This window comes from Tamandua tetradactyla, chromosome 12, assembly GCF_023851605.1.
Source record: "Tamandua tetradactyla isolate mTamTet1 chromosome 12, mTamTet1.pri, whole genome shotgun sequence".
Classification (NCBI taxonomy): Eukaryota; Metazoa; Chordata; class Mammalia; order Pilosa; family Myrmecophagidae; genus Tamandua; species Tamandua tetradactyla.
The window spans coordinates 69,374,986-69,381,732 of record NC_135338.1 but is presented as its reverse complement, the minus strand read 5'-3'; the positions used below and the strand labels follow the sequence as shown (position 1 = coordinate 69,381,732).

At 42.5% G+C, this 6,747-nt stretch overlaps 1 pseudogene; it reads right to left on the bottom strand.

Moving 5' to 3' along the window:
* Positions 1-801: 801 nt before the first annotated feature.
* LOC143651584 (NHP2-like protein 1 pseudogene) lies at positions 802-1,184 on the bottom strand (annotated as a pseudogene).
* Between the last annotated feature and the right edge of the window lie 5,563 nt (positions 1,185-6,747).

Here is a 6,747-nt window from a genome sequence, read left to right as displayed (position 1 = left end):
TAATTGAGGAAATGACATAGGATTTAATGTATATTACAATGTCATCAACATAGCACTGGCCGTAGCTACTACCAGAGCCCTGGGTGAGGTACCCCATGAAGGGGAGTCTATTTAAATATGACTAAAACACAAACTCATTAGGGTCACAGAACTGTAGGTCATAAGAGCACCTTCTGGGTGCTCAATCAATATGGGTGTAATTGTTTCCAGTCTGTGATGGACCGTCAGCACCCGTAATGAAAGGCAGCTTTTCCTTGGGTGTTAAAGTTGTAACCACGGATAATGTTGAGGAAATCTAATGTTTTCATCTTCTGAAACAATGTGGTTGATATGGGCCATGGCCCTGGAATTCAACACGAAGTCCTGAGCTAGATTCCATTTGTCTGCTTTCATCAGTATGGGGACTGGAAATGAACACATTTCCTCATCTTTGAGGCCAGAGGCTCCATTTTGCTTTGGTTAGTGCCAGGTTTGTTCAGATCCTGTTGATACAAGCCAGTTCCAGAAATTTGCGTGTATTTAAACATTTATTTACATTTACTAATTCCTACTGTTTAACTCCATAAGTGTGAACTATCTGAGTACCTGGATGAGTTTTGTCCTGTATTGACTTCCATGGATCTATTAAGAAAGGCTCTGGATAGTCTCCAAGGTCTGAAGTTTCTTTCTTTGTTTTCAGGACTACAGTATTTTAAAATAATAAAAACTAGCTGAAAACACTACATACCAATACAGACATAATACATCATAGACTACCCAGGGAGAGCTGTCAGCTGGGAGAGTGTAGCAGAGGCTGCCAATTTACACGAAGAGCCTCTTAATGGGCTGCTGAATGGACTGGATCTGTCACTTCAGCTGTGAGCCTACTTTCATGGCGACAGAGCAGACAGTGACAGGCCTGGAGACCCACAGGCCTGCCCCAGGGCCTGCTTCGGATGCACAAACATGTAGGGCACACTCTTGTCTTCACAGAGCAGCGGGAGGTTCAGGGTGATCTCTAGGGGCTCAGCAGCTGCAGCCACCACGATGAACTTGGAGACACCGTTGAGGGTTTTGCTGGCCTCAATGGCTCCTTTACAAAGCTGCTCGTAGTTACATGACTGCTGACCGAGGTCCAGCAGTTTCTTGGCAAGGTGGGCATCTGAGAGGGGAGAGGCTTTCCGCTCCACATCAGCCTTGGTCATGGCTGAGGTTACGCGATCTCTTTTCTCCCGAAGTTTCTTATCTAGTTGGCTAAAAGATAAAGAAGTGGGAAGAAGAAGTACAGAATATGCTCCTTCTTTCTTAAAGCCCTTATCACAGCTGTAAATAAACAAATATTTATTACAAATAATAATTATTTTCAATCCCTATCTTTCTTGTTCTAAGCTTGCCTGGACCGTGGTAGAGGCTCAGGGAATATTTATTGAATACTCCAAGGAAGAGGTAAAGGAGTGGAAGTCTGTATCTGTAGCAGACCACGTAAGCTACTTCCCTGTTATTTTCCCCTTCTTTCTTCTTTCTTAGCTGTGGCAGACACCACCCATTCCAACCCCCTTCCTGTGCTATCGAGGCTGCAAAGTGAGAAGAAACCTTTCCAAATCCCCTTGCAGCAGGGTTCAGGGGTCCAGATGCTAAGCAAGGTGGAAGTGAGCAGTGTGAGGGGGTGGCTGTGCAAAGAGGGCTGGATGTCCTGGTGCAGCAGATTATATTTTCCGAACTGACCACTATCTCTTCAGTTCTCATGTGCTTTTCCTGAATCTTGCCACTCCCCCATCAAGAGGTGGATTCTGTTTCCCCTCCCCTTGAAGCGAGGTGGGACTTTGTGACTGCCTTGACCAATGGCATGTGGTGGGAGTGACATGGCATTTTCAAAGGCTGGGTCATAAAAGGAAATACAACTTCTGTCTGCCTCTCTCTCCCTTTCTCTCTTGGGATGTTTGCCCTTGGAACCTAGCTACCACGGTGTAAGGGAGCCCAGGCCACATGGGAAGATGACAGGTGACAGGAAGGGACATCTGCAAGGGGGCTTTGTGAAAGATTCCCTTGCGTCTAAATAAATGCTCCCAGGAAGTGAGGATCTCTTCTGTCTTAGTTTGTCAGAGTTGCTATTCCAAACACCACAAACAGGCTTTGGATTAACAGCAGGAATGTATCAGCTCATGGTTTTGAGGTTAGAGGAAGTCCTCAATCAACATATTGACAGGGCTTGCTTTCTGCCCAAAAACTGTTGTTTTTGTACTGGCTGCCAGCAGTCCTTGGGATTCCTTGCTTGCATCTCTGCCTCCCATCACTTGGCGAGAGTACTCTCTCCTTGTGTCAGCTCTTCCATTTTCTTCTGACTTCTTTCTGTGTGGCCTTCTCCAGATTCTGGCTTCTGGTTTCTTCTTTTTGGGTCCTCTAGTAAAATAGATTAAGATCCACTCTCATTCAGTTGAGCCACACCTTAACTAAAAATGACCTCTTAAGTGGTCCTATTTACAATGGGTTCACACCCACGGCAATGTGGATTAAGACTAAGAACGAGCCTTTGCTGAGGTGTATTATACAGTCCACCACCGTCTCTGATTCTTATTTGAGAATTTGCTCCCTGATGGCTTTGGTCACTTTCTGTCCTGGGTGTTCTGGACACCACGGCTGGGGACCATTGAGGCTGCAGAAAGCCCCATGGGTCAGATGGGAGCAAGCTGTGCTCGAGAAACCAGGTCTGAGACTCCATGGAGGGCTTGGACCTGTTGTCTAAATGTTCATGATTTTAGCAGGTCCCGACTGTCCTCTCTCCAGGTGCAACATGTGCAATGCTGAGTCACATTTGTTCTTTACAGATCATTTCCTGGTCTAGAGAGAAGTGGAGAAGAAGACAGCGCTTCATCTTTTCCTGTTATAGCTGCAGAGTTAGGTTACCTGAAAGGCCTTCCTTCAAGGGGCTCCTTGGCTGCAGAGGATGGGGTGGAAAGAGCACACACTGTGCAGTCAGATGGCTCTAGGTTTGAACCCTGACTCCTTCATTAAGTGACCTCAGATGAGTCACTTTACCTTTTTAGTCGCAGTTTCCACATCTTAAAAGCAGGTGTTATAATCCTACCTCTGAGAATGCAATTGGAGGCGCATAACCGGTATCTGGCCTGCAACTATGTTTGGCCAGCTGATCAAGGAGTTTTTTTAAAAAATTTTGTTTATAGGTGTTAAAACATCAAATTGTACACGTCAAATAAAACCTCTGCCTCCCATCACATGGCGAGAGCACTTTCTGCTTGTGTCAGTTTATTGCATGTCAATTATACCTCAAGAATGTTAAAAAACTGAGTTTGTTGACTTTTAAAATTAGGAAATTTCACTTAAAACTCTGGATTTCTAGTTTCTCTAAAAACGGAAACAACTCACAGTGCTGAACCCAAATTTCTGTGTGGCAACAGAGGGCTGTCCTCTTCAGATGGGGCATGCCCAATCCAGGCACCCCGGTCCCACCAGCGCCTCTAGGTCCTTTACTCTTGTTTCCTGAGCCCCGGAGATAATTCAGTTTGTGATCTCTGACCAATCCTGTGCATTTTCTGTGAAGATACTGAAAGTGTGGGCTGCAGACCAATTGTATTGGCATCACCCAGGAGCTTGTTAGAAATTCAGAATCTTACTGGGTCAGACCTACTGGATCACTATTTGCATCTAAAGGAGAACCTCTAGTGATTCTTTGCCTATTAAAATTTGAAAACCACTGGCTGTAAAGATCAGAAATAATCTCTAAAAATCACCTGGCTCCTAATAGGCACCTACTCAAGGTGAACTCTTGCTGTATCATTTAATTCTCACAACCCCTCTTTGCACAGGTGAGTTTATGCTTAAGCTCAGTGATTTGCCTGAGAACTCCCAGCCAACAGGTGGCAGATCTGGGGTTCAAACACAGGTCTGTCTAACTCACATTATGTTGTTTGCTCTCTACCTCCAGCCTCCCTAAGAAAAGAAAGATTCCACATGCAAAGGTGGGAAGCTTGGAGAGATGGTGTGTATATTAGGAAAGCACATATTTCTTAGAAACCTTTAACTTACGTCTTATAGGCCAGAACTTGGCTGGGAAATGCAAAGTTTTAGTTTTGTTTTATTTTTAGCTAGGCTCATTTCTTCTGTCTCCCCTCTCCTCTTCTTCCATAAAAAAAAAAATAAATCAGGGTTACACCACTAAGAAAGTGAGAAAGTTATATTACTAAGAAATAAGGACAGAATGGATATTGAATGAGCATCTGGCATCTTTGCCACAAGTGGAAAAATAGAACCTAATTCCTGAGTCCTTGTTGAACAGCCTAGTCTTCCCAGAGCTGGGAGTGGCTGGCACATGCTGTTAGGCTCAGCTTTGCTCCAAGAATAAGAAGCTTCCCCTTCCTAGGTTCCTCCCTCCACTCTGCCCCAGAAGATGCTCCTCACTCAGTGAGTGGGCCCGCGACGCCATGATTCTAGCAAGACAATTGGAGAGAATCCATGTGTCCAGGGACAGCTGGACCCCAGCCTCCCTGCCCTGATTGCACACCTGTTAGAAACTATATTTAGTACAGTACATTTTGGAGGAAGAAGAAGAGAGAAGCCAAATAAGAAAAGAAGAAAAAAAAAAGAGAGACACAGCCAGAAAATGGAATGTTATCCCTGTGTGGCAAAGCCACGGCAAGCTTCTGAAGTGGTCCTTAAGAAGACGGGAGTAACGGCTGTGCTCATGGAGCCAGGCTGGAATTAAGAAAACTGCAGGGATGGACTCAATTATAAAATAGGCTAAATATATGAATAGACATTTTTCCGAAGAGCAAATACAGATGGCTAAAAAGCACATGAAGAGATGATCATCTTCATTAGCTATAAAGGAAATGCAAATCTAAACTACAATGAGATGTTGCCTCACACTTATTAGAATGGCTGCTATTAAACAATCAGGAAACTACAAATGTTAGAGAGGATGTGGAGAAATCGGAGCACTTATGCACTGCTGGTGGGAATTTATAATACTATAGCCACTGTGGAAGGTAGGTTGGTGGTTCCTTAGAAAACTAAATATCAAATTGCCCTATGACCTGGTGATACCAATACTTGGTATATACCCAGAAGAGATGAAAGCAGTGATACAAGCAGCCATTTGCACTCCGATGTTCATAGCAGCATTATTCACAATCACCAAAAGATGGAAACAATTCAAGTGCCCATCAGCAGACAAGTGAATAAACAAAATGTGGTACATACATGTGGTGGAATATTATGCAGCAGAAAGATGAAATGAGGTATTGAAGCATGACAACATGAATGAATGTTGAGGACATAATGCTGAGTGAAACAATTCAGACACAAAAGGATAGATTACTGTATGATTGTGCTATTATGACCTTTGTAAAAGTAAGCTCAGAGGCATAAAGTAGAATATAGGAAACGTAGAGATACACAAAAGCTAGAAATAGGTGAATGGTTAGCTAATGAGGTTGAACTTAAATGTAAGGCAACAGATAGAAGTGGAGGCAGTTCATTAGTGAGTTTGTAAGTAATATTGCCATATTGAAGGTATGATTGAAAGGTATTGTATAGAGCTATGTATCCCACCAATTAACAGTGCAAATATAAGTTCTTGTATGAACTACTTCAAAGATTTAAATCTTGTGCAAAGAATCAGTAATGGAGGGGTATAGGGAGAAAACTACTATAGCATGCTATGGCCTTATTTAACAGACAGACATCAACAGTACCACAGCAATACCAGTGGTAAATAACTGGGGGGTGGGGAGGGACAAAAGTTAGGGGGAGTTTTGGATTTTCCGTTTGGTGAGGGTGTGTTTACCTGTTGTTTTTCTCTTTGGAGCAATGAAAATTGTCTAAAATTGAGAGTGTTGATGATTGTACAACTAAGTGTGGATAATGTGAGATATGGGTTGTTGACTTTGGACTTATCCATTAGGCCCAATAGATGGAGGTGACTGAAAGGTACATTGACTGAGAAAAAGAAAGGCAAACTGGTGTAGACATACGATGGAATATTGTGCGGCTATAAGAAAGGAACGAAATCATGAGGCATGCAATGATGTACATTCACCTTGGAAACATTAGGTGGTACAAAAGAAGCCAGAAACAAAAGAACAAATATTGTATGGTCTCTCTTAGAAAATACATATGAGAAAATTGGGGTCTAGAATGGAAGCTCTTATAGCAGTCACATTTAGTCCAGAACTATAAATGCTATTTCTAGATTTTGAGATGCTATTTCTATACTTTGAGATATATGTATAACCTGGTACTTCCCTGGAACTTTCGGTGCCAGTGTAATACCTATGACTCAGAGTTGGAGCTCTTCACCTCTGAAAGTCAGCATTGCTACATACAACACTTGTTTAAAAAACTGAAAAAGGCATCAGCCTTCAATTATGAAGAATGAAGCTGATCTGTTCGGGACCAAGGTAAATCAGAATATAGGATAAAGAATGATTTTGTCTGTATTTTAGAACTTCACCTACTGTATGAGAACAAAGAAAGAGAACTTTATATTTTGTCCAAAACCTAAATTTTCCATAGCACATAATCTAACTCAACCTATCTGGATAGCTCATTTAAACAACCCAGGTGCATGGCACCCACAGTGGAAATGAGGGCTTGTAATTCTGTATAGCTTGAGGTAATACCTGGATACATACCAGAGTATGTTGGGCAGATAATTAAAAAGTACTGGCAAAGTTCTTTGGGGGACTGGGAAAAAAATACAGAACTATTAAACTTTCCCACCTGGGAAATCTTTGATACTATCTTAAACAT